The sequence below is a fragment of the Etheostoma cragini genome, chromosome 22, assembly GCF_013103735.1.
Source record: "Etheostoma cragini isolate CJK2018 chromosome 22, CSU_Ecrag_1.0, whole genome shotgun sequence".
In the NCBI taxonomy this organism is placed as follows: domain Eukaryota; kingdom Metazoa; phylum Chordata; class Actinopteri; order Perciformes; family Percidae; genus Etheostoma; species Etheostoma cragini.
Genome location: NC_048428.1, coordinates 14366472 through 14373594, shown reverse-complemented (window position 1 = coordinate 14373594; position 7123 = coordinate 14366472).

Sequence of the window (7123 nt, the reverse complement as noted above, 5' to 3'; positions counted from 1 at the left end):
TAAGTGCTACAATTTGTGCTCGGATCGTTTATCTGTTGTCTTGTTTGTTTGTTGTTGTTTGTTTCATTTTTTTTTCTGTAAATGTCTTTATTTTGTCCATGATAAATTGAGTTTTTGGTTGGTATGTTATTTGCTGTATGTTTATTGTTCTCGGGCCCCCTCCGAAAAGCTTTTACGAGCTTTTTTGGGGTTCCCCATTTCATGCCGCCTTTATATTATCATTGTACCTCATGAAATTGTGTTTGAATATACAATGATGACGTGTGAAATAAACTTTGTAAGCAAGCAAGTAAGCAAGAAAGCAAGCAACTGGTATAGATTGAGGCTGTCCTCCCCTTTGGGTGGTGGATGGTTCAAACTAGGGCTGAACAATGTGACTTAAAATCACATTTACAATCAATTGCACATTTTACCTCGATAATGTTAAATGAACATTTTTTATGTTGTGATTTGATAACAGACACTGCGTTTTTAATTTTTTTTGCATAAAGTAAAAAAAATGTATATTGCATGATTAAAATGGAAATAGGCTTTACAATCTATTTTTTAACTGCTATTTAACTTGTTAGTCCTAACTTTGAACCAGCTCCTCTTTTTTCCCAGACAGGTAAACTGAGACTCCGTTTCCTGCGACTTTGTTTCCTGCTTCTCAGGCAAAGGTTAATGATCAATTAACATTTATTTCATTGTGCTTTCTTCTGGGAGACTGGTTGCCAAAAATCGCCACTTACTAGCTAAATAATCCTAAATTAAACGCTGGCTATCAGTAAACAGAAGGTAGTGGTTGGTGTATGGCGGTGTGTGCGCCAGTGTTTGTGTCAGCCCAAAGATAAACAAATTAAAATCCTTGCCACAAATACTGTTGAATACATACTGTATGAAGAGCTATTTTACCTGCCTGCGCATGTGTGGTTAGGTGTGATATGAGGACAGTATAAGGTTGCAGACAGGACGTTGATGTGGACAGTTTTGGACAACAGCCGTGTGACCATTTATCCAGTTCCTCCCGTCTTGGTCTCTCTCCACTCCTCAGCGATTAATCAGAAAAGCGAGTGGAATTAGTATATCAGCAGGCTGAGGGAGAGGATGAAAATATTTACAAAGCTCCCAGGAAGGGATTTCATTAGGAGTTGCCTTGTGGAGAGTCGCCTCCTCTTTCTTCGTACCGACACAGAGTGGGAGTACTCTGAAACTTGACCCTTAATGCCAAGTCATGTGTAAAACCGAGTTCAATGTCATAATAGCAGCGTCAACGCAGACATCGGGCAGAAAATAAGATGCTCATTCACTTATAAATTTAAATCCTGACAAATACAGGATGAGTCAAACAAAGCATATACAGTAATGGGAATTAAAGTGCCTCAGAAGATGAGAGACTAAGCTTATGGTATAAAATATCTAAGGAACTAAAGCATAACCCCTCTGAGACAAAATGTTTCAAACTATAGTAGCCACATTAACCACTATATCCTCTCAAGGGTAAAAACATCAACCCACACAGTCACGGGAAATCTGTAAGCATCAGTTATTTGGCTAATGCTTTTTCACTTTGCTGTATGTTGATTGGCATGAGATACCCCGCTGTTGTGTTATTTCCTCTAGCTCTACTCCTCCTCCCATCCACTCCAGCTCTCTCAGCAGGAGTTAACTGACCTCAGAAGCACACAGTACGAGCACCACTGGGGAATCTGAATGCCTCTGTGATTATCAGGGGGAAAAAATAACAAAGTACATCATCTTATGATCAATTTAGAACCCTCGAACTCCGATCCATAATAAAGCTATAAAAATATGAACGCAAGTGTTTCTTTTTTTAACTAGCATCTACTGTTCTTAGCTACCTACTAATCAAATTATTTACACAGATGATGATGATGAGATGATGTTTACTAAAGTCAAGTCTTTTGTCATGTGTTAAACAATGACACATATGTTTTTTGTTTACATCTGTTTAATATTAGTTCTGCTGTGTGTCCCGCCATGCATCAGCTTTCGCCCATCCATTGGCACAAAAAATCCATCTCATCGACTATTCTGCATATGCGAATTAGTACACAGGAGAAAGCAAGCACACAAACCACCGTGAGAGTGGACACAGAAGGCTCTTCATTTCACCTGATCAATTCAATACACATATATAGCTGTCAAAACGAAAATTGACATTTTGAATGTCCTAAAACTTAATATACTGTGCTTGACTGACAACTGAGCCCCCTAGCAAGCATGCCAGCTAACTAGCGAGTGAGGCGACGCCACAGTCTGCCTTCGTCGCCACCAATTCTTGGCCGTCTGCTTTGTGTGTCAGGGCCTTTACTTTACTACTAACATTGATACATGATAAAATATGGTCAGCAAATGGCTTTACTTACTAGTATGTTCTTCTTTCTTGTGGTTGGATGTCAATTAGCACAGGCTGGTGAGTGTGCATGGACCATTATTAAAAAAAAAATTTTAAATTCCTATTCTGTGTCACTGCATTAATTATTCTACTTTATCTTAGTACAATAAAAACCTTTTTCAGCATACAGTATACATATTTGTTTTTAATAAAAACTTGTTCTCTTTATTTGTGAAAATGTTAAAATTGTTTTTGATGAGTCATCCTACATTTGGTAAAGTATATAAAGGATATATTTTATCCAACAAAGTGCAATTTAGAGCAACCAGCTAAAACCCCTTTCAATATATAAAAGACACTTGACACTTGAACTGCTCTGGGCTGTCTTACTATAGGAGGAGAAGTGATAAACGCTCATATAGGGGTAAGATGTAAGGAATTATATAAATAGTGCACATCTTGGGAAAGTCTCTCCTTCATTGGGGGAGGGTGCGTGGAGGAAAATAGAGGCTTCAATATGTTTCTCTGAGGTTCTCCAGACACTCATGTTCTGTGTCATGTCAACGTTGGATAACCAAATAAAATCCTACTGAAATTGTCCCATGCCCTCATATTCTATTTAACTTGGAAATACGTCACATTAAAGAAGCTGGAGACGCTCTGTCATTTCTTAGTGTCTCCAAGTATCCAAACAACAGGACAGAAAACCAAATTAGAAACCAGTTCGAGCTCCTCCTTCTCCATTATGTGCTGATTACAAGACCTTGGTGCCTCCCACTAACTGGCACTCCTTTAAAAGCCGGGCCAGGACAAACTTCCTAAACAAGGCTGCCTCAGCAGAAAATGCTGGGAATGGGCACAAGAGGTTTTACACAATGTTCCAAACTACTGGTATGCAGTAAAAAAGTAATCAAGGACACCAGGGAATCACTCTGATGCATCTCAAAGGAATCGAGAATATTTTTTATAGGACACATATACAGTACATGACTAAACACAAGTGTTGCATCTTCAAACATGCCTGTTAACTGCAACAAAACAGGACTGGAGGGATGGACAGATGGCGAGGCGAGTCGAGTTGGATGGAACAAAGTTCTTGACCTGTTGCTTGCTTTAGGTCAAGTGAACTCAGCGTCCCAGAATATGCAGCAAACATGGAGGACCATGATGACGAAGAGGGAGAAAAGTTCATTATGCAAGTTAAGGTTATTTACAGCCTGGTTTTGGGATTATAAATTGTTGTTTGCACTAAATGTCTGCAGTAGAGCTCGGCTAAGAGTCATATTTTGGCAATACTGGTGTTCTTTTAAAAGGTTATTGCATATTGCGTTTTTGAGTCAAAGGCCTTATAACACAGGGGATAAAATATAGCAGCAGTCGTTTGTACTACAGTACAAAGACTATTAAAGTAATCATAATCACAGTGGAATCATAATCTTTATGTTTCCTTTGAAGGAAATGATCATATGGCTTCTTGCTTGTGTATTAGTGATTTCTCCAAATTCCCCATCCTCTTTTCTCCCAGGTTTCTCTAGCTATTGACTACTGAAGTTCATCTCCTATTGTCTTATGAAGCTGTTTCTTGTCTCTTGTTGTCTCTATAACTTGACCACGATGAGTCCTCAATAACCCAACGTTCCAGTTACTATCATCGTGACCAGTCAGTCGACAGTAAGTGCAGCAACTACAGGAGAACTCGCAAGTTAAACATAAGTGTTTTTTTTTTAATTCTTGTTAAATTCTAGTTTTTTTAATTTATTGTGAACATCCGGCCTTACCTATCCAGAGTATGTGCCCTGCCACAACATTGTAACTTTTTAAATCACATCACTACTTGTAAGTAACACAATAACAAAACTTTCAACAAAATTCTTAGCAAGCAAAGAATTCCCTACTTGCTAAGATTATCAATGTCATCATCCACGGTGTTATGACAGAAATCATTATGATCATCATATTTTAGTCCATTACCTAACATTCATTGTCCTGATATGTCTATTTTCCTTCCTATTCCTGTTCAGTTCCATTTCATACATTGGTGATCAAAACTACACAGGGTATTCTGCACTGAGTAAGTCATAATGCAAAAAGGATATTTATCAAAATATTCTAATAAAATTTTGTTTACAAATATAGCCTACATATAGTATATTGCCATTTGTCTTTGTAGCTTCCATTAATCTAAGATAACCTTAGTATATCACAGTTCTTTAAGAAAACTACTCAGTTCGAGCCCAGAGTGTCTGATACGGGAACTATTTTTATGTAGGGGATAATTTAATGTTCCCATATTGTTTCAGCTTAAATCATGCTTTCACAAAAGAAAGCCTGTTTATTTGTGATACGACAGTGTTGACTGGACCATTCTTTCCAAACCCATCTGTCAGACAGTAATCTGTTTGTTACAACAGAGTTGAGGACGTGACCAAACTTCGCCGGTGTGGCGCAAGTTTATAAGCTCTGGAAGGCCCTAGGGTTATTGACTCAGCTGAGGCCGAACTCTCCAGCAGCCCCTAAGAGTAACAACATGGCTGGAGGTTGTTGTTTTTTAAAGGGACGTAGTTACAAGCGGAGATACTGTACATACTCTCTTGGATATATTCATACAAGGATGCAACTTAAATACAAACTTTACTGTCCATTTGTCGTTTAATGGATGTTATTATTATCTGTATTATTTTTTAATTTAATTAAAGTTGACTCAAAACTCCTTGGTAATGTTCCCCTGCCTGGTTACGACTCTTTTTTTTCTTCTTTTTTTTAAAGAGGGTAGGGTCATGGGTGAGAACAAAAACTCAATGCTGTTCACATGCTCTTTACTTAAGGAAAGCCTGGCTTGGGATAAGAAGAGGTTACAGACCCTTAGTACGCTAGTGTGTGTGTAAAACTCTCCTGTCTTACGCACTTTGCAGACACACATGCACACGAACTGAGTTTCACTACGGAAACAAAACAGTAAGAGCCAACAGGCATACAACCATACCCCTAAATGGATAAACACACACAGGCTTTTTTCCTTAAAGTTAAGTGACAACAACAGTGAAGGAGCTGTAATATGCATTAGAGTTGACAGGCCCATATTGACAGTCCACTGCTAGAAAATAATAAACTATTAGAATAAAAGAAGATTGAGAATTTATTTGTTTACACTCTTGTAATCTGTGTCTGTGATGTCTAATTGTGTTGACAAATCTCTTTAATAAACTGAACAAAACCTTTACAGCAAACATACTTCCTTCCTTGCTTGAAGGCAATAGTACCTCTTCCTCTGTTATCTCAGTCTATAATGTTCCAATGTTGTTTGGCTGAACACCGTACCGTAAGGAAGCCAAATACGTCTATATTACAGCTCACTGTTTTATTAAATTCAAAGGTCATCCGACTGAAAAACCTCACAGGACTGGAAGGAAGTGCAAATGTCTTTTCTTTAATCGGACATGGTTCTAATGAAGAGCCTAAAATATTCATGGGAGAGGTTACACTGAAGGAGAAGTAGCAAGCCTCCCTTAGCACCCCCCCTTTGTATTTTCCCATCCCTCCCTGTGTGTAGATGTAAAAAGGCAACCTTGGGGAGCCCAGATCTAAACAATGTGACTCTATGAGGCCCTTTACAGGCCTTCCCACCACTTTCCTCTGCCAATCTCTTGGACGCTTCCTGTTTGTGTAAAAGATTTGTTGTCTTTGACATATCTGTTCCTTTAGCTCTGCTCAAAAGGAGTGTGGCAGCCACATCACTTTACATCTCCACGGTCAACCTCTAGGTCAAAGATTTCCGTGACGTTAAGCAGAATTTAAAGCTCAGGGGGCAAAGGTCAATCCAAAACCAGTGTGCTTACAGGTGGTACTGCACATATTCCTGACTCCAACTAAAAAACATTTAATGTGACATACTTCAAAACAGATGTTTACAAACGTAAACATACTTTCTGTTCTGTTACTCCATGTCCGCGTCGTTCTTGTCCCCCCATACAAACAATGTTTTTTGAGTGAGGCTCATGCGGGAAACAATGCTAACAAGGCAGGTCAATTCAGTGGGAGAGTGAATGCAGTAAATATTTTCTGAGCCTTGACGGCACCAGAGGGATGGTGCTCGAGCTGTCCTTGACACCTTGGCAGCACACTGAGAAAATATAAGGCTTGTTAAAGTCACATTGGACGGGTCCCTTGTGGGTCATCCGAGGGAGATGTATGAAACACTGGATGTTTAGGACTGTCAGGAGCCCAGAAATTAGTTCTGTACAGATGTATGGATGTGTGTTATGTCTATATAAAGCGTGAGAGTCTATTAGATAAAATTCATGTTATATGGTGTTGTGGTGGCTGACTGGAGTTCAGCCTTCCTGCCACATTGTTTACACTGCAAGCAAAAACACCACAACACATCTTTTCAAGACAACATATTTTATTGAATTAAAAAAAAAACACCCCAGATGTAAATTAGTTATAGTATTTGTAAAGTGAACCGCTTGGCTCCCCCCAATGAACAAAACTCTTTAACACAAGAATCATATGTTCGATTTATTGTTACACTGTAATCACTGTAATATTGAAAAAATAAATATATATTTATCTTGATTAGGTGACTAATTAGTTGATAAATGTCTTAAATAATATATCCCTATGTCAGCAAGTTACCAAATAAAGGTTCATCCATATGTAAATAATGCATTAGATATTACAGTATTAGGGTTAAAAAAGACAGACCGATTACATCATAAAGTGCTGCATATTGTGTGTAGGCCTATATATATATATATATATATATATATATATATATATATATAC